This window comes from Triticum aestivum, chromosome 3B (assembly GCF_018294505.1).
Source record: "Triticum aestivum cultivar Chinese Spring chromosome 3B, IWGSC CS RefSeq v2.1, whole genome shotgun sequence".
Taxonomy (NCBI): Eukaryota; Viridiplantae; Streptophyta; class Magnoliopsida; order Poales; family Poaceae; genus Triticum; species Triticum aestivum.
In genome coordinates, this window is record NC_057801.1 from 472,619,860 (window position 1) to 472,639,423 (window position 19,564).

Consider the following 19,564-nt stretch of genomic DNA (forward strand, 5'->3'; position numbering starts at 1 on the left):
TGACCTATCTTCTATTCTTTCTTCCGGAGGCATTGTGATGTTGCTCTTTTCACTCATCATCTCGAATTGTGAGGATCGTGTTCTTTTCATGCTTATCCATTTAACCAAAGTGTTGTGTCATCTTTTCAAGTTCTTTCATCTTATCAAGTTTTGCCTCTCTTTTCAACCGGATTGCTGTCTGAAATCCTTCTTACCCCTTGTTCCATTCTTTCAATAGTTCCGGAGGCAGTGTGTTGTTGATTTCATCAAGTATCATCCCATCTTCTCAAGTTCATGTTCTATTCCTTCCATGTTCAACCGGAGTGCTGCCCGAATTCTTCCTCTCTCATCTTGTTTTAACCGGAGTGGTTTCGAATTGTATCTTGTCCATTAAACTCTTGATTCATGTCTTTGCAACCCTCAAGTTCTAATGTTCTTTGTTCCTCTTTTCTAACGGATTGTTCGCAATCTCGTTCATCTCTATTGTACTCTTTCTTTTAAATTGCTCAACTTCTCAAGGTTCTTTGGTCTCACTCATTGGTCGAAGAAGCAACTTAGTTACCTCTTCTATTCCTCTTCCGTTTCTCTCCGGTGCCATTCTAGATCTCGGGACGAGATCCTCTTGTAGTGGTGGAGTGTTGTAACGCCCCGAGCCCGGCGCTCCAGAAGACTTCCAGCTATTCCGAGCTTTGCCGTGTGTTTTATTTATTTGTTGCATTGCATCATGTCATCGTGCCATCACGTCATCATGCCATCATGTCATTTAATTTTTGCAACTCATCTAAATAAATTGTTTGGATCCTCAGTCCATTTAAATTGAGGGAATTCACATGGAGATTCCTCTTTATAACATATCCTCCTAATATTTAGGGAGCTACTAGAAAATATTCCATTAGCTTGGAATTAACCGTAACACACTTGCAAAATTACCATGCCCTTTCTACTTCAAGTTTGGTCCCCAAACTTTGCCAACAATTCTTATCTTTTTTATCAAGGCTCCTCCTAAAGTCTCAACATTTTTGGACCTCCCTAGCACCTACTTCCTATGCAAGACCATTTGAATTAAATTCAAATGAGTTCGAATTCTAACCTCTCACACATACACACTCCTATTTTCTTGGGTCACGCTCGTTTTTGCGAGTCCAAGAAAATTGCCCTCCTGCCCAAGCTCCACCCCTAACCTCTCTCTCTTTTCTTTCTTCTCTCTGTTTTTTTATTTAGAAGAGAAGGGAGAGAGCCAGCCCAGCTGGGCCTCCCAGCTACCGCAGCTCGGCCTCCTCCCAGCGCCAGCCCACCTCATCCCCGCAGCCCACAAGTTTCTCTAACCCTAGGCCCAACCCCTCTTCTCTCCCTTGTCCCCTCGTCCCGCAGCCACTCCATCTCGATCCCCTCATCCTCCTCCTAGCGCCGCCGCCAGGGCATCTCGCCCGACCCTGCGCCACCTCGTCCTGCCGCCAACTCTCCTCGCCGGAGGAGCACCAGGAGGAGTGGAGCACCACCTTCGTTGCCCTGTTCCTTGCTTCCCTGGCGTCTTCACCGCGAGGCCTTCTTCGAGCCAAGGTCATTGCCATACCGCCTTGCTCGTACCCCGCGAGTTCCAGCAAGTCTGGTGCCTCCCTAAGCCCGGTGGCCGTCCTCGCGCCTCGAGCCCGATCCCCATGCCCGAGCGCCGTTCCTCTGCACCCCTTCCCCTTAGGCCACGCCTCTGCTCCGTTGCGCCTCCTGTTCCAGTTGCCCGCCGATGCCCTGCCTCGCGGTTCCGCTCTGCCGTCTGCTGATGCCGGTGAGCAGGATCACCGCGTCGAGCTCCTCTGCCTCGGCCCGCCCTCGCTCATTAACTGCCAGGACTCCTTCTCCGTCCTTCCCGCGCGGAAACCTGCCTCGCCAAGCCCCTGCATCACGCCGCTATTTCCTCTCCTTCAACCCGCGTCGCCTCTGCCAGCCCTGTGCTGCTGCTTGCATCCACCAAGCTCCTCTGCCCCGTTTCGCCTCGGCCTCGACCGAGGAGGATGAGCAGCGTTGCTGCCTGCTCAATCCTCCTGCACTCGCGCCTCGCGCGTTGACCGCGACCAGCTCCATGCCCGAGCGAGCACGCTCCTGTTCCCAATGCCCAGCAGCGCCCAAGTTGTCGCCTCTACGCACCATGCAATGTTACCGTGGACGCATGCACCCCCGGATCGAAACCTCAAGCACCAAGTACACCACCGGCAAGACCCGGACTCCGAACGCCAAGTACAACTACGAACCCGAAGACCTCGGATGCATCAAGTTCCTCTACGACCTGTGTACAACTACCGTCGCCAAGACCGGACCGACAAGTACCCCGACAACGTGTGTACCACTACTGTCGACCCTCGAAGACTCCGTGGACGTCAAGTTCATCGTCGTGACCCCGAACATCTACGAAACGTGAACCACTACTTCAACTACCGTCGTCGTGTACCACTACTTCCACTACCGTCGTGAGAACGTCTACTTCCCCTACACTGCATCAAACCCAATCCGCTCTAAAAACGCACGCTTCGAAGTATAACCCCGAGACGACCACCCGTGAACGAATGCATGAGTGATGTATGAGATGCTCGTGTTTGCACCATGTCTGAATTGATCCTTGCACCTTCCTCCTCGTTTCCATGCCGTCGACCCGTGGGAACCCGGTAACCGGGATCACCCCACCATCTTTTGCATGTTTCGCACATCCACACTTTCCTTTGCACCGACATCTCGACGAGTTGTCGGATCACCGGTATGTTGCCGTGGCATCATTTTTGGATTCGTTGCCGTGGCACCCATTTTGTTCCGCCATGGTGACCAAAATGCTTCATAACATGCTCATGTCAACATTTTCATAAAACTTGCATAAAACTTGCAAATGTCATCTGCATCATGATAACAACATTTAAATGCTTAAAATTGTTGTTTGCTTTAAATTACTAAATGACATGTGGGGATTTACCGGAATTGTTGTTTGTTGTTTCCGGCCTCATTTAAACTTGCCTAAATAGTTAGTTTACTCATGCTTCACCCCTTGCCATGTTTAATAACATTTAATATTGTTGGTACATAACCGAAAGAGCACTAAATAATTGATGTGGTGTTTTGTCAATATGCAACTCGTTGCATATTGAGCTCCACTTAACTTGTAGTATTGTTTGCTGCACTTTGCCATGCCATGCCTCTTTAAACCGGACATGCATCATACTTGTTTGTGCATCATGCAATGTTTATGCTTGTGCATTTACCATGTTGTTTGTTTCTTTCCGGTGTTGCTTCTTAGTTCCGGTAATGTTGCGATTGTGAGGATTCGTTCGACTACTCCCGTTCGTCTTCTTCATGGACTCGTTCTTCTTCCTAGCGGAATTTCAGGCAAGATGATCGCTACCCTGGATCTCACTACTATCATTGCTATGCTAGTTGCTTCGTTCTATCGCTATGCTGCGCTTCCTATCTCTTGGTCTTCAAGCCTCCCAAATTGCCATGTCAACCTCTAACCTTTGACACCCTTCCTAGCAAACCGTTGCTTGGCTATGTTACCGCTTTGCTCAGCCCCTCTTATAGCATTGTTAGTTGCAGGTGAAGTTGAAGATTGCTCCATGGTGAACATGATTATGTTGGGATATCACAATATCTCTTATTTAATTAATGCATCTATACACTTGGTAAAGGGTGGAAGGCTCGGCCTTATGCCTGATGTTTTGTTCCACTCTTGCCGCCTTAGTTTCCGTCATACCGGTGTTATGTTCCCGGATTTTGCGTTCCTTACGCGGTTGGGTGATTTATGGGACCCCCTTGACAGTTCGCTTTGAATAAAACTCCTCCAGCAAGGCCCAACCTTGGTTTTACCATTTGCCTCACCTAGCCCTTTTCCCCTTGGGTTTCCGGAGCCCAAGGGTCATCTTTATTTTACCCCCCCAGGCCAGTGCTCCTCCGAGTGTTGGTCCAAACTAGAGCACCGTGTGGGACCATTCCTTGGGAACTTGGATTACGTCGGTACCTGTACGCTTAGCTTATCCGGTGTGCCCTGAGAACGAGATATGTGCAGCTCCTATCGGGATTTGTCGGCACAACGGGTGGTCTTTCTGGTCTTGTTTTACCATTGTCGAAATGTCTTGTAAACCGGGATTCCGAGACTGATCGGGTCTTCCTGGGAGAAGGAATATCCTTCGTTGATCACGAGAGCTTATCATGGGCTAAGTTGGGACACCCCTGGAGGGTATAAACTTTCGAGAGCTGTGCCCGCGGTTATGTGGCAGATGGGAATTTGTTAATGTCCGGTTGTAGATAACTTGACACCAGATCCGAATTAAAATGCATCAACCGCGTGTGTATCCGTGATGGTCTCTTTTCGGTGGAGTCCGGGAAGTGAACACAGTTTTGGGTTATGTTTGACGTAAGTAGGAGTTCAGGATCACCTCTTGATCATTGCTAGCTTCACAACCATTCCGTTGATTCTCTTCTCGCTCTTATTTGCATATTGTTAGCCACCATATATGCTTAGTCGCTGCTGCAACCTCACCACTTTACCCCTTCCTTTCCCATTAAGCTTTGCTAGTCTTGATACCCATGGTAATGGGATTGCTGAGTCCTCGTGGCTCACAGATTACTACAACAGTAGTTGCAGGTACAGGTTTTGCGATGATCATGACGCGAGAGCAATGTTTGCTTGTTTTGGAGTTCTTCTTCTGCTTCTTCTTTGATCAGGGGATAGGTTCCAGGTCGGCAGCCTGGGCTAGCAAGGTGGATGTCGTTTGAGTTTCTGTTTGTGTTCCATCCGTAGTCGGAGGATGCTCTTATGAAAGATGATGTTGTATTCGTGTGGCATTGTATGCCTTTTGTATGTATCCCCATCTATTATGTAATGTTGATGTAATGATATCCACCTTGCAAAAGCGTATCAATATGCGGTTCTATCCTTGATGGGACCTTCGAGTCTCTTTAGGATAGTATCACATATTGGGCCTGACATGAACTATGATACACATGATTTGGAGTTAGCAGCCGTAGTGCATGCATTGAAGACATGGAGACATTTTCTCATCGGAAACCATTGTGAGGTTTACACGGATCACAAGAGTTTGAAGTATATCTTCATGCAGAAGGAGTTGAATCTCAGACAAAGGAGATGGTTGGAGCTCATTAAGGATTATGATATGAGGTTGCACTATCATCCAGGAAAGGCTAACGTAGTAGCCGATGCGTTGAGCCGCAAGAGCCATGTCAACACACTCATGACCGGAGAGTTACCCAAGGAGTTAGTAGAGGATCTTCGCAAGCTATGTTTGGAGATAGTCCCGAGAGGCTATTTAGCAGCATTGGAGATTCAGTCTACTTTGATGGATAAGATTAGAGAAGCTCGGAAGACGGACAAGGAGATTGCCGAGATAAAGGAAAGGATGAGCAAAGGAAAAGCTAAGGGATTTCGTGAGGATGAGCATGATACCTTAGGGTTTGAGGACCGCATATATGTGCCTAATGATCTGGAGATCAGGAAGTTGATTCTGCAAGAGGCCCATGATTTGCCGTATTCGATTCACCCAGGAAATACCAAGATATTTCTAGATTTGAAGGATAGTTTCTGGTGGACCAGAATGAAGAAGGATATTGCGGAGTATGTAGCAGTTTGTGATGTATGCCAGAGAGTGAAGGCAGGGCATCAAAAGCCAGCAGGATTGCTACAACCATTGCCGATACCCGAATGGAAGTGGGATAAGCTAGGCATGGATTTTATCACAGGATTGCCCAGGACTCGTTCAGGCTATGACTCGATATGGGTTGTAGTCGATCGTTTGACGAAGGTAGCTCATTTCATCCCAGTGAAGACCACTTACAGCAGTGCTAAGTTGGCTAAGATATATATATGACCAGGATCGTATGTCTGCATGGAGTTCCGAGGACCATTGTATCAGATAGAGGAACCCATTTTACCTCAAAGTTCTGGAATCAGTTGCACGAAACTTTGGTAGCAGGCTAGAGTTCAGTACAACCTTTCATCCACAGACAGATGCACAGACCGAGAGAGTCAATCAGATTCTGGAGGACATGTTGACAGCTTGTGCGCTAAATTATGGATCTAGTTGGGACGACAATTTTCCATATGCAGAGTTCTGTTGCAACAACAATTATCAATCCAGTTTGAAGATGGCCCCTTTTGAAGCTTTGTACGGAAGGAGCTGCCAGACAACGTTGCTGTGGGATGAAGTTGGAGACCGTCAGTTGTTTGGATCGGATTTGATTAAAGAGTCCGAAGAGAAGGTTAAGCTGATTCGCGATAGACTCAAGGTAGCCCAGTCCAGGCAGAAGAGCTATGCAGATTCTAAAAGCAAGGAGACAGTTTACGAAGTCGGAGACAGAGTTTATCTTCGTGTGTCCCCACTTCGAGGAGTGAAACATTTTGGAGTTAAGGTAAAGTTAGCACCACGTTTTGTGGGACCATACAAAGTTTCGGAACATATGGGAGAAGTTGCTTACAAGTTGGAATTGCCCGAAGGATTGTCAGGAGTACACGATGTGTTCCACGTTTCCCAGCTGAAGAAGTGCCACGCAGAGATGGCCGATATTCCTCTGAGAGATACAGTGCCACTGGAGGCGATTCAGTTGGATACTGATTTGACCTACGAGGAGAAACCAGTGAAGATTCTCAAGTTTGCCAGCCGAGTTACACGCAGCAAGGTTATCAAGTTTTGCAAAGTTAAGTGGAGCCACCATACCGAAGATGAAGCCACTTGGGAGCGAGAGGAAGATCTACGGAAGGACCACCCTCACCTATTTTCTAGCCAACCCAAATCTTGAGGGCGAGATTCATCTTAAGGGGGGGGGGGGTAGGTTTGTAACATCCCAAAATTTTCAATTTGGAATGTTATACATTAGATCATCATTGCATATCATATTTTATTGCATTTTGGCTTGATCCTATAAATTCTACGCAACTCAAGGACCCACGGAGAGAGTTGGGGATTTCATTATTTTCATATTTGAGTTTTCTCAAATTTTGAAAAGAGGACCAATTGGTTTTGATAATTTTCTTTTCTAATATTTCAAACATAAAAATATATGAGGGGAGATAAAATGACTTCTCCAGAATAAATGAAATATTACAGGAAAAATATTAAAATCATTTTAGTATTTTATTTGGAATTTATTGCAATTTTATTTGAATTAGAAAAATTTCACGTTTTCAAAATTGCATATTTTAGGCCCAGAAAATGTTCATCTTGTTCTAAATATTTTATTTAGACGATGATTTTTTTGGCATTTTTAGATTTTTATTTATTTTTCTAGGATTTATTTTTGGCGGAATCTTATTAAAAAAAGTCAGCGCCCGACTGGAAGCCCAGCCGAGCCGACCGGCCCAAGCCACGACGCTGCTGACATCGCCGGGCGAGTCCGAGCCGGACACGCCTCGCCGCCACCGTGCCCCCTCGCCAAGCTGCCTCCTCCCCTCCCCTGAAAAGCCGATCCAGCCCCCCCGGGACCCCAAGCCGCCGTCACCGCTGCAGCTGTCGCTCCCCGCCGGCCCGTGAGTTGCCGCCGTTGCCACCGCCGCTAGCCGCCGCCGCGCCTCGTCGCCGCCACCGCCTTGCCACCCCACCGCCACCCGCCGCCGCCCAGGATCCCCGCCGCCCCACCGGACCCCGCCGGAGCCGTCGGATCTCGCCGGAGCCCCGCCGAGGTAGCCGCCGCCGTTGCCGGTTTTCAGAAGAAAACCGTGCGTTTTTTAGGAAACCCCGGTCTTTTTATAGATCAGTTTTTTTATTTAGTTATTTAGTGAATGCCCGTTCGTTTGTTCGTTTTAATGAACGATTTTTCACCGTTTAGCCGTCGACAGCGAACATTTGTTCATTAGCATGTTCGTTAGTTATTCTTTTTCAGGGGATTTTCCGCGATTATTTTCGATCGCGATTTCTGCCCTGATTTTTGTTTTAGTTTATCTTTTCGCTTGTTTATCGGAATTAGGCGATTCAAGCGGCTAGAGTTTCGTCTCAAAACCCTCTTTCTGTTTAACCAACTTAAACATGATTTTTCTACTGTAAAATTTGACTTAAGTCCAGATTAGTAAACGAAGCTTGTTTACTTCGCAGTTTGAGTTTCGTTGTTTCGTTTGATTTGATTCTTTTTGCAAACCGGAGTTCTTAAGTTGAACTTTCAGGTTAGATCTCTTATTTGAGCTTTACCCGTGTTTCTTGTTGAGTGCTTATTGTATGCTTGTTTGGTCGCGATAGAGTACCCGGAGTGCGAAGCGTGCTACTACGAGTCTCTAGGTTTCATGGATCATCAGCAAGGCAAGTAACACTTTGCTCATACCTCTTTACTACCTAGTTTTATCGCACTAGATCAATCCTCAAAGAATTGCATGGTTAGGATCTGTTTAATATGTGGGTTTTGGGAAGTAGATGAGGTAATATCTATTGTCCTGTTTATATTCAAACCTTTGGGAGTTACTTCTACGTTGCTTATATTGCTATGCTATGCTTGTAGACGTGGATTGGGTGAGTGTATCCATGACAAATGTGAGTTTTGTTAATTAATGGTTAACTTAAGGTGGCTACTTTAATTCGCATCTGGGTGGATTGAGGCACCTGGGGAACCCAGTGTTGCCTGTATTTTTGGAAATCCCGGGGTACCGTGTGATTCTCCTATGGACCGCCACCCAGGCTCAAAGGGATCATAAGATTATTCATGCTAGAAACTTCCGTGTGCAGCCACAAGCTATTATGGGCTCTAGCATAGTTGAGTATGTTGCGTGACCTCTTTCAGTGGTAGGCTAGGAGATGTAGGGGATGTAGGTTGGTACTGTCTACCCACAACAAAGAGTTAATGCTTCTGAAAGACTGTGTCTCGGTCATCCGTTTCTCAAACATCATGTAGTGCGAGAAATCCAACGGAGGAGATCGAGTCTTGTGGGGAAAAGTGCGCAAACCTCTGCAGAGTGTACAAACTAATCATGGTTAGCCGTGTCCCCGGTTATGGACGTTTTGAGTATCTAGTTCTTGGATTATCATGTGGATCTCATCGCTCTTAATATTATTTGATTGGGTTTAATGATGATGCTTAATTGGGATTGAGTTGGGTGAACCTTCTCGATGTTTAACAACCACCATGATAATTAAATAAAATTTATTCCTTTGTTGTAGGGAAAAATTGGCTTTATGCAAAACTGTAATCATAGAGCTTTCCACCAGCCATATATGCATGTAGTGATAGCATTATTCCGTTCATTACTCTCTATGTGTTACATTGCCAGCATATTCCATGTGCCGACCTATTTTCGGGCAGCAATGTTCATGTTGCAGACTTTTCAGACGATGAGTAAGGTGCCTTAGGTCGTGATCTTTCACTCAGTGATTCCATTGGAGTTGATGGACTCGCTTTATCTTCCAAGCCTTCTGCTGTTATCGTATTTAGATGGCCTTAAGCCATAATTATTGTAATAAATTCTCTTTTAAGACATTCGATGTAATAAGTGTGTGATTGCTACTCTGTTATAAATCCTTCAAGTACTGTGCATGTCAGCATTACCGATCCAGGGATGACACTGATGCACAGAGATCAGACTGTTTGAGGTCTGCTTGCTACAGGGAGTTTGCAAGTAGTAGTAAAATCTTCTAGGTCCATGGTATATGATTGATCATAAATATCAAACAGGGCACTCTGAGAATTACGCGAAGATATAAATTTAAACCTTCGCATGAATGAATCAGTCAAATAGTAATACCAAGGACACTTATCTTGCATGAAGTCCTCAAGATCGGCATTACGCACATATGCGTCAAATTCATCCTTGATGCCTGCGTTGACCATAAACTCTTCTGACGGCCATTCACAAGGCCACACGTCAGCTTCCCTTGGTGGTTAATCGTTGCTGACGCATAGCACGCCTGGGTCCTTTCTTTGTTGAAGAACCACCTTGGTACATTTTCCTAGACATATTCTTCCTCTGAAAAATTTCTGAAATTTTTAGTAACTCAAAATAAAAGTGAATCAAACTCAATAAAACTGATAGCAACTACTCCCATAAGTGCCTAGAGCCTATATCATGCATTAAAATTACATGGGACCTCATAAATTTGACATGCAAGCTCAAGAACAGGGTCACCTAGGCAGCAAAAAATTGCATTGAATAAAGCACTAGAACAAAAACTAATTGGACCATTGGAGGAGTCACATACCAAGGAACAATCTCCCAAAGTAGTTTTGTGAATGGAGCTTTGAGCAAGGAGAACGAAAATCGCAGCAAAATGAGCTAGAACTCGTGCTTGAGCTGGATGGGGATTTTTTTGGGAGGAAGATGGAGTGTGTGGGTGTAGAAATAAGTGGAGGGGGGCCACCATGGGCCCACGAGATAGGGGGCGCGCCCAGTAAGAGTGGGCGCGCCCTGGACCCTCGTGGCCAGGTGCTTGCCCCCCTGCTGTGTTCTCAGTGCCTAAAATCCTCAAATATTCCATAAAAAATCATATTAAATTTGCAGGGCCTTTGGAGCACTTTAATTTTCGGGATATTTTTTAATTGCATGAATAATTCAGGAAACAGACAGATACTACTATTTTTGCTTTAATTATTCTAAATAACAGAAAATAAAAGGAGGGTACAGAAGGTTGTGCCTTCTAGTTTCATCCATCTCATGATCATCAAAAGGAATCCACTAACAAGGTTGATCAAGTCTTGTTAACAAACTCATTCCGAATAACATGGAACCGGAGAAATTTCGAATAACACTAGGTTACCTCAACGGGGATATCAACATCCCCTATAATAAGAATATCATATTTTTTCTTGACAGTAGGAAGAGGAAATTCAAAACCTCCAATAATGATAGTTGGAATTTTTCCAATAGAATTGATGCTATGAACTTGAGGTTGTTTCCTCGGAAAGTGTACCGTATGCTCATTACCATTAACATGAAAAGTGACATTGCCTTTGTTGCAATCAATAACAGCCCCTGCAGTATTCAAGAAGGGTCTACCAAGGATAATCGACATAATATCGTCCTCGGGAATATCAAGAATAAGAAAATCCGTTAAGATAGTGACATTTGCAACCACAACAGGCACATCCTCACAAATACCGACAGGTATATGGTACGTCAACAATGTATCTATAATTTTTGATTGTTCCATGCTATTATAGTACCCGTTTTGGATGTTTATGGGCTTTACTTTACACTTTTATATCATTTTTGGGACTAACCTACTAACCGAAGGCCCAGCCCGAATTGCTGTTTTTTGCCTATTTCAGTGTTTCGAAGAAAAGGAATATCAAACGGAGTCCAAACAGAATGAAACCTTCGGGAGCGATCTTTTTGGAACAAACATGATCCAAAGGACTTGGAGTGGAAGTCAATAAACAAGCAGGGCAGCCATGAGGGTGCCTGGCATGCCCCCTATAGGTGGGCGCACCCCCCACCCTCATGGGCCCCTCGATCGTCCTCCGACCTACTTCTTCCTCCAATATATACCCTTGTACCCCAAAACCATCAGGGAGCACCACGAAAAACTATTTCCACCGCCATAACTTTCCGTATCCGTGAGATCCCATCTTGGAGCCTTCGTCGGCGCTCCACTGGAGGGGGAATCGACCATGGAGGGCCTCTACATCATCTCCAAGGCCCTTCCGATCAGTTGTGAGTAGTTTACAACAGACCTTCGGATTCATAGTTATTAGCTAGATGGCTTCTTCTCTCTCTTTGAATCTCAATACAAAGTTTCCTTGATCTTCTCGGAGATCTATTCGACGTAACTCTTTTTGCAGTGTGTTTGTCTAGATCCGATGAATTGTGGGTTTATGATCAAGTTTATCTATGAGAAATATTTGAATCTCCTCTGAATTCTTTTATGTGTGATTAAGTTATCTTTGCAAGTCTCTTCGAATAATCTGTTTGGTTTGGCCTAATGGATTGATCTTTCTTCAAATGGGAGAAGTGCTTAGCTTTGGGTTCAATCTTGCGGTGTCCTTTCCCAGTGACAGCAGGGGCAGCAAGGCACGTATTGTATTGTTGCCATCGAGGATAAAAAGATGGGGTTTATATCATATTGCATGAGTTTATCCCTCTACATCATGTCATCTTTCTTAATGCATTACTCTGTTCTTCATGAACTTAATACTCTAGATGCATGCTGGATAGCGGTCGATGTGTGGAGTAATAGTAGTAGATGCAGAATTGTTTCGGTCTACTTGTCATGGATGTGATGCCTATATACATGATCATGCCTAGATAATCTCATAATTATTCGCTTTTCTATCAATTGCTCGACAGTAATTTGTTCACCCACCGTAATACTTATGCTATCTTGAGAGAAGCCACTAGTGAAACCTATGGCCCCCGAGTCTATCATATAAGCTTTTCAATATACTTTTATTTGCATCTTTACTTTTCCAATCTATATCATAAGAATACCAAAAATATTTATCTTATCATATTATCTCTATTAGATCTCACTTTCGCAAGTGGCCGTGAAGGGATTGATAACCCCTTTATTGTGTTGGTTGCGAGTTCTTGTTTGTTTGTGTAGGTGCGTGGGAACTTTTGAGGAGCCTCCTACTGGATTGATACCTTGGTTCTCAAAAACTGAGGGAAATACTTACGCTACTATTGATGTATCACCCTTTCCTCTTTAAGGAAAACCAACGCAAGATCAAGACATAGCAAGAAGGATTTCTGGCGCCGTTGCCGGGGAGGTCTTTGCTCAAGTCAAGACATACCAAGTACCCATCACAAACTCATCTCCCTCACATTACATTATTTGCCATTTGCCTCTCATTTTCCTCTCCCCCACTTCACCCTTGCCGTTTTATTCACCCTCTCTTTCCTTTTGCCTCCCTCTTTCTCCTTCTCCTCGCCTTTTCTACCGTTATGTCTGAAATTGGGGAGATTATCGTCGATATGGACAATAATGATAACATGGAAAATTCTGATGCTCCCGTTGAAGAACCCCCTATTTTGCATACTAAAAAGTTTCGAATCGGTAGTGGTAATATTATTGGAAAAGGGGTTATTCAAGATTTCTTTACTTGTGCCGGTGTTTTACCTTCTATGGGTGGTTCTATCTTGCATAGAACTAGTAGTCTTGCGGATGCTATTGCCATGCTTATAGTTGAACTTGAAAGACAGTTTATGCACATGCATTCTTGCATACAAAGAATTTTCCTAGAATTTTCTAATATTGAGCATTCTTCTGTTAAGCGCACAACTACTATCTTTTTGGCACATGAGTTTAGATGTATAATAAGAGAAGCCAAAGAAATTTTTGTGCACTATAGGGTGGACGCCGGTCGTCCTCCCGTAGAGGCGATCCTCTTTGATCAAGAGGAAATTATGCGTTTCCAATCTTTGGACTATATTGCTTTTAATGAAATCCTTAGAAAAAAGCTTCATACCACTGTTCTAATTGATAAAATTTCTGAACTCAATAATGATTTTGCTATTCGAAATAATGTGCTAGGATATTCTCTTGAGTGTAGACTCAAGAGGTTCTGTCAAAAGAATGTTTATAATGATGAATTGGTTGTGCATTATGAAGGTCTCAAGGAGGAACCCATACCTCCTGAGGTTGATCTTGGGGACTTTTTCCCCATTAAATTTAGCCCTTTTGATTACTTTTGTTTGCCTCAAAGAAAACTCGCTGCTGAATGTAGAGAATATGAGATGAGTTTTCATGATATATCTTATTATTATGGCACTACTTAGATCTATCCTCGCTTTTATGCCAGCTAGGGGCGTTAAATGATAGCGCTAGTTGGGAGGCAACCCAATTTTATTTTAGTTTTTGTTTTGTTTTTGTTTCTGTTTAGTAATAAATTTTTCATCTACCTTCTGTTTAGATGTGTTTTCATGTTTTAATTAGTTTTTGTGCCAAGTAGAACCTATAGGATAACCTATGGTGATAGTTAATTTGATTCTGCTGGAAAACAGAAACTTTGCGCGCACGAAAATAATTTTAGTAATTCACACAAATGTGCTTTTGCCTTGATTTTTTTGCTGTAGATCAATAGACAAATTTTCCAGGACTTCCTATTTTGGTAGGATTTTTAGAGTTCCAGAAGTTTTCGAGAGTTACAGATTGCTACAGACTGTTCTGTTTTTGACAGATTCTGCTTTTCGTGTGTTGTTTGCTTATTTTGATGCATCTATAGCTAGTATTAAGTGGTATGAACCATAGATAAGTTGGAATAAAGTAGGTTTAACACCAATATATATAAATAATGAGTTCATTACAGTACCTTATGTGCTGGTCTTTCTTTCTTGCACTAACGGAGCTTATGAGATTTCCTGTTGAGTTTTGTGTTGTGAAGTTTTCAAGTTTTGGGTAAAGATTTGATGGATTATGGAATAAGGAGTGGCAAGAGCCTAAGCTTGGGGATGCCCAAGGCACCCCAAGATATTCAGGGATAGCCAAAAGCCTAAGCTTGGGGATGCCCCGGAAGGCATCCCCTCTTCCGTCTTCGTTCATCGGTAACTTTACTTGGAGCTATATTCTTATTCGCCACATGATATGTGTTTTGCTTGGAGCGTCTTGTATGATATTAGTATTTGCTTTTTTAGTTTACCACAATCATCCTTGCTGTACACACCTTTTGAGAGAAACCCACTTGATTGGAATTTATTAGAATACTCTATGTGCTTCACTTATATCTTTTGAGCTAGATAAATTTTGCTCTAGTGCTTCACTCATATCTTTTAGAGCACGTCGGTGGCTTTATTTTTTAGAAATTGTTAATCTCTCATGATTCACTTATATTATTTTGAGAGTCTCTTAGAACATCATGGTATTTTCTATGGTTATAAAATTTGTCCTAGAATGAGCGGCATCCAAGTTGGGTATAATAAAAACTATCATAGGAAGTGAATTGGATGCTATGATCAATTTGATACTTGATAATTGTTTTGAGACATGGAGGTGGTGATATTAGAGTCATGCTAGTTGGGTGATTATGAATTTAAAGAATGCTTGTGTTGAAGTTGGCAAGTCCCATAGCATGCACGTATGGTAAAAGTTGTGTAACAAATTTGAAACATGAGGTGTTCTTAGATTGTGCATCCTTATGAGTGGCGGTCGGGGATGAGCGATGGTCTTTTCCTACAAATCTATCCCCCTAGGAGCATGCGCGTAGTGCTTGGTTTTTGATGACTTGTAGATTTTTGCAATAAGTATATGAGTTCTTTATGACTAATGTTGAGTCCATGGATTATACTCACTCTCACCCTTCCATCATTGCTAGCCTCTTCGGTACCGTGCATTGCCCTTTCTCACCTTGAGAGTTGGTGCAAACTTCACCGGTGCATCCAAACCCCGTGATATGATACGCTCTATCACACATAAACCTCCTTATATCTTCCTCAAAACAGCCACCATACCTACCTATTATGGCATTTCCATAGCCATTCCGAGATATATTGCCATGCAATTTTCCACCGTTCCGTTCATCATCATGACACGCATATCATCATTGTCATATTGCCTTGCATGATCATGTAGTTGACATTGTATTTGTGGCAAAGCCACCATGCATAATTTTTCATACATGTCACTCTTGATTCATTGCCCATCCTGGTACACCGCCGGAGGCATTCATATAGAGTCATATCTTGTTCTAGTTTTGATTTGTAATTCGTGAGTTGTAAATAAATAGAAGTGTGATGATCATCATTATTAGAGCATTGTCCCCAAATAAAAAAAAGAAAGGCCAAAAAAGTCCAAATAAAAAAAGGGAAGGCCCAAAAAAATAAAAAATAAAATAAAAGAGGGGGCAATGTTACTATCCTTTTCCACACTTGTGCTTCAAAGTAGCACCATGTTCTTCATATAGAAAGTCTTTTCATGTTGTCACTTTCATATACTAGTGGGAATTTTTCATTATAGAGCTTGGCTTGTATATTCCTATGATGGGCTTCCTCAAAATGCCCCAGGTCTTCGTGAGCAAGCAAGTTGCATGCACACCCACTAGTTTCTTTTGTTGAGATTTCATATATTTATAGCTCTAGTGCATCCGTTGCATGGCAATTCCTACTCCTCATGTTGACATCAATTGATGGGCATCTCCATAGCCCATTGATTATCCTTGTCAATATGAGACTTTCTCCATTTTTGTCTTCTCCACACAACCTCCATCATCATATTCTATTCCACCCATAGTGCTATATCCATGGCTCACGCTCATGTATTGTGTGAAAGTTGAAAAAAGTTTGAGATTATTTTAGTACGAAACAGTTGCTTGGCTTGTCATCGGGGTGTGCAAGATGGGAGCATTTTTGTGTGACGAAAATGAAGCATAGCCTAACTATATGATTTTGTAGGGATGAACTTTCTTTAGCCATGTTATTTTGAGAAGACATGATTGCTTTGATTAGTATGCTTGAAGTATTACTATTTCTTATGTCAATATGAACTTTATTTTGAATCATTTGGATCTGAATATTCATGCCACAATAAAGAAAATTACATCGAGAATTATGCTAGGTAGCATTCCACATCAAAAATTCCGTTTTTATCATTTACCTACTCGAGGACGAGCAGGAATTAAGCTTGGGGCTGCTTGATACGTCTCCAACGTATCTATAATTTTTGATTGTTCCATGCTATTATATTACCCGTTTTGGATGTTTATGGGCTTTACTTTCCACTTTTATATTATTTTTGGAACTAACCTACTAACCGGAGGCGCAGCCCGAATTGCTGTTTTTTTTGCCTATTTCTGTGTTTCGAAGAAAAGGAATATCAAACGGAGTCCAAATGGAATGAAACCTTCGGGAGCGATCTTTTTGGAACAAACGTGATCTAGAGGACTTGGAGTGGAAGTCAAGACACAAGCGAGGCGGCCACGAGGGAGCCCGGCGTTCCCCCTACAGGTGGGCGCGCCCCCACCCTCGTGGGCCCCTCGAGCGTCCACCGACCTACTTCTTCCTCCTATATATACCCTTGTACCCCAAAACCATCGGGGAGCACCACGAAAAACTATTTCCATCACCGTAACCTTCTATATCCGTGAGATCCCATCTTGGAGCCTTTGTCGGTGCTCCGCCGGAGGGGGAATCAACGACAGAGGGCCTTTACATCATCTCCAAGGCCCTTCCGATGAGTTGTGAGTAGTTTACCACAGACCTTCGGGTCCATAGTTATTAGCTAGATGGCTTCTTCTCTATCTTTGAATCTCTATACAAAGTTCTCCTTAATCTTCTTGGAGATCTATTCCATGTAACTCTTTTTGCGGTGTGTTTGTCGAGATTCGATGAATTGTGGGTTTATGATCAAGTTTATGTATGAGAAATATTTGAATCTCCTATGAATTCTATTATGTGTGATTAAGTTATCTTTGCAAGTCTCTTCGAATTATCAGTTTGGTTTGGCCTACTAGATTGATCTTTCTTGCAATGGGAGAAATGCTTAGCTTTGGGTTCAATCTTGCGGTGTCCTTTCCCAGTGACAGCAGAGGCAGCAAGGCACGTATTGTATTGTTGCCATCGAGGATAAATAGATGGGGTTTATATCATATTGCATGAGTTTATCCCTCTACATCATGTCATCTTTCGTAATGCATTACTCTGTTCTTCATGAACTTAATACTATAGATGCATGCTGGATAGCGGTCGATGTGTGGAGTAATAGTAGTAGATGCATAATCGTTTCGGTCTACTTGCCATGGCCGTGATGCCTATATACATGATCATGCCTAGATAATCTCATAATTATTCGCTTTTCTATCAATTGCTCAACAGTAATTTGTTCACCCACCGTAATACTTATGCAATCTTGAGAGAAGCCACTAGTGAAACCTATGGCCCCGAGTCTATCTCTTATCATATAAGCTTTTCAATCTACTTATATTTGCATATTTACTTTTCCAATCTATACCATAAGAATACCAAAAATATTTATCTTATCATATTATCTCTATCAGATCTCACTTTCGCAAGTGGCCGTGAAGGGATTGACAACCCTTTATTGCGTTGTATGCGAGTTCTTGTTTGTTTGTGTAGGTGCGTGGGACTTTTGAGGAGCCTCCTACTGGATTGATACCTTGGTTCTCAAAAACTGAGGGAAATACTTACGCTACTATTGCTGCATCATCCTTTCCTCTTCAAGGAAAACCAACGCAATCTCACGACGTAGCAGTATAGCACTTGATTTATCAGCCATTTGCAAAGATATTTCAGTAGGTGCCAACTTATTCAATTCAAGTCTACGATATAAAGAGAGAGGCATAACACTAACACCGGCTCCAAGATCACATAAAGCATTTTTAACATAGTTTCTTTTAACGGAGCATGGTATAGTTGGTACCCCTGGATCTCCAAGTTTCTTTGGTATTCCACCTTTAATTATATAATTAACAAGCATGGTGGAAATTTCAGCTTCCAGTATCTTTCTTTTTTTGTAATAATATCCTTCATATATTTAGCATAAGGATTAACTTTAAGCATATCAGTTAAGTGCATACGTAAGAAGATAGGTCTAATCATTTCAGCAAAGCACTCAAAATCCTCATCATCCTTTTTTTGGATGGCTTAGGAGGAAAAGGCATGGGTTTCCGAACCCATGGTTCTCTTTCTTTACCGTGCTTCCTAGCAACAAAATCTCTCTTATCATAATGTTGATTCTTTGATTGTGGGTTATCAAGATCAATAGCAGGTTCAATTTCTACATCATTATTATTGGTAGGTTGCACATCAACATGAACATTGTCATTAACATTATCACTAAGTTCATGTTCATCACCTGATTGTGTTTAATCATCAGAAATAGAAATATCATTGGGATTCTCAGGTGTGTCTACAACAGGTTCACTAGAAGCATGCAAAGTCCTATCATTTTTCTTTTTCTTCTTTTTAGATGGACTAGGTGCATCTAAATTATTTCTATGAGAATCTTGCTCGATTCTCTTAGGGTGGCCTTCAGGATACAAAGGTTCCCGAGTCATTCTACCAGTTCTAGTAGCCACTCTAATAGCAAAGTCATGTTTATTATTTAATTCATCGAGTAAATCACTTTGAGCTTTAAATACTTGCTCCGCTTGAGTGGTAACCATAGAAGCATATTTGCTAATGAGTTTAAGTTCATCTTTAACTCTAGCCATATAATCACTCAAGCGTCCAATCATGTAAGCATTACTCTTTAATTCTCTACCAACATAAGCATTAAAACTTTCTTGTCTAGCTATAAAATCATCAAATTCATCTAAACATTGTCTAGGAAATTTAGTAGATGGGATTTCAACTTTATCATATCTATAGAGAGAATTTACCTTTACTACCTGTGCCGGGTTATCAAGACAATGTGTTTCTTTGACACGCGGTATATTAAGACCATGTATTTCTTCAATAGGAGGTAAATTCTTAACATCTTCAACTTTAATACATTTTTCTTTCATTGATTTCTTTGCCTCTTGCATATCTTCAGGACTGAGAAATAGAACTCCCCTCTTCTTCGGAGTTGGTTTAAGAATTTACCTTTACTACCTGTGCCGGGTTATCAAGACAATGTGTTTCTTTGACACGCGGTATATTAAGACCATGTATTTCTTCAATAGGAGGTAAATTCTTAACATCTTCAGCTTTAATACCTTTTTCTTTCATTGATTTCTTTGCCTCTTGCAT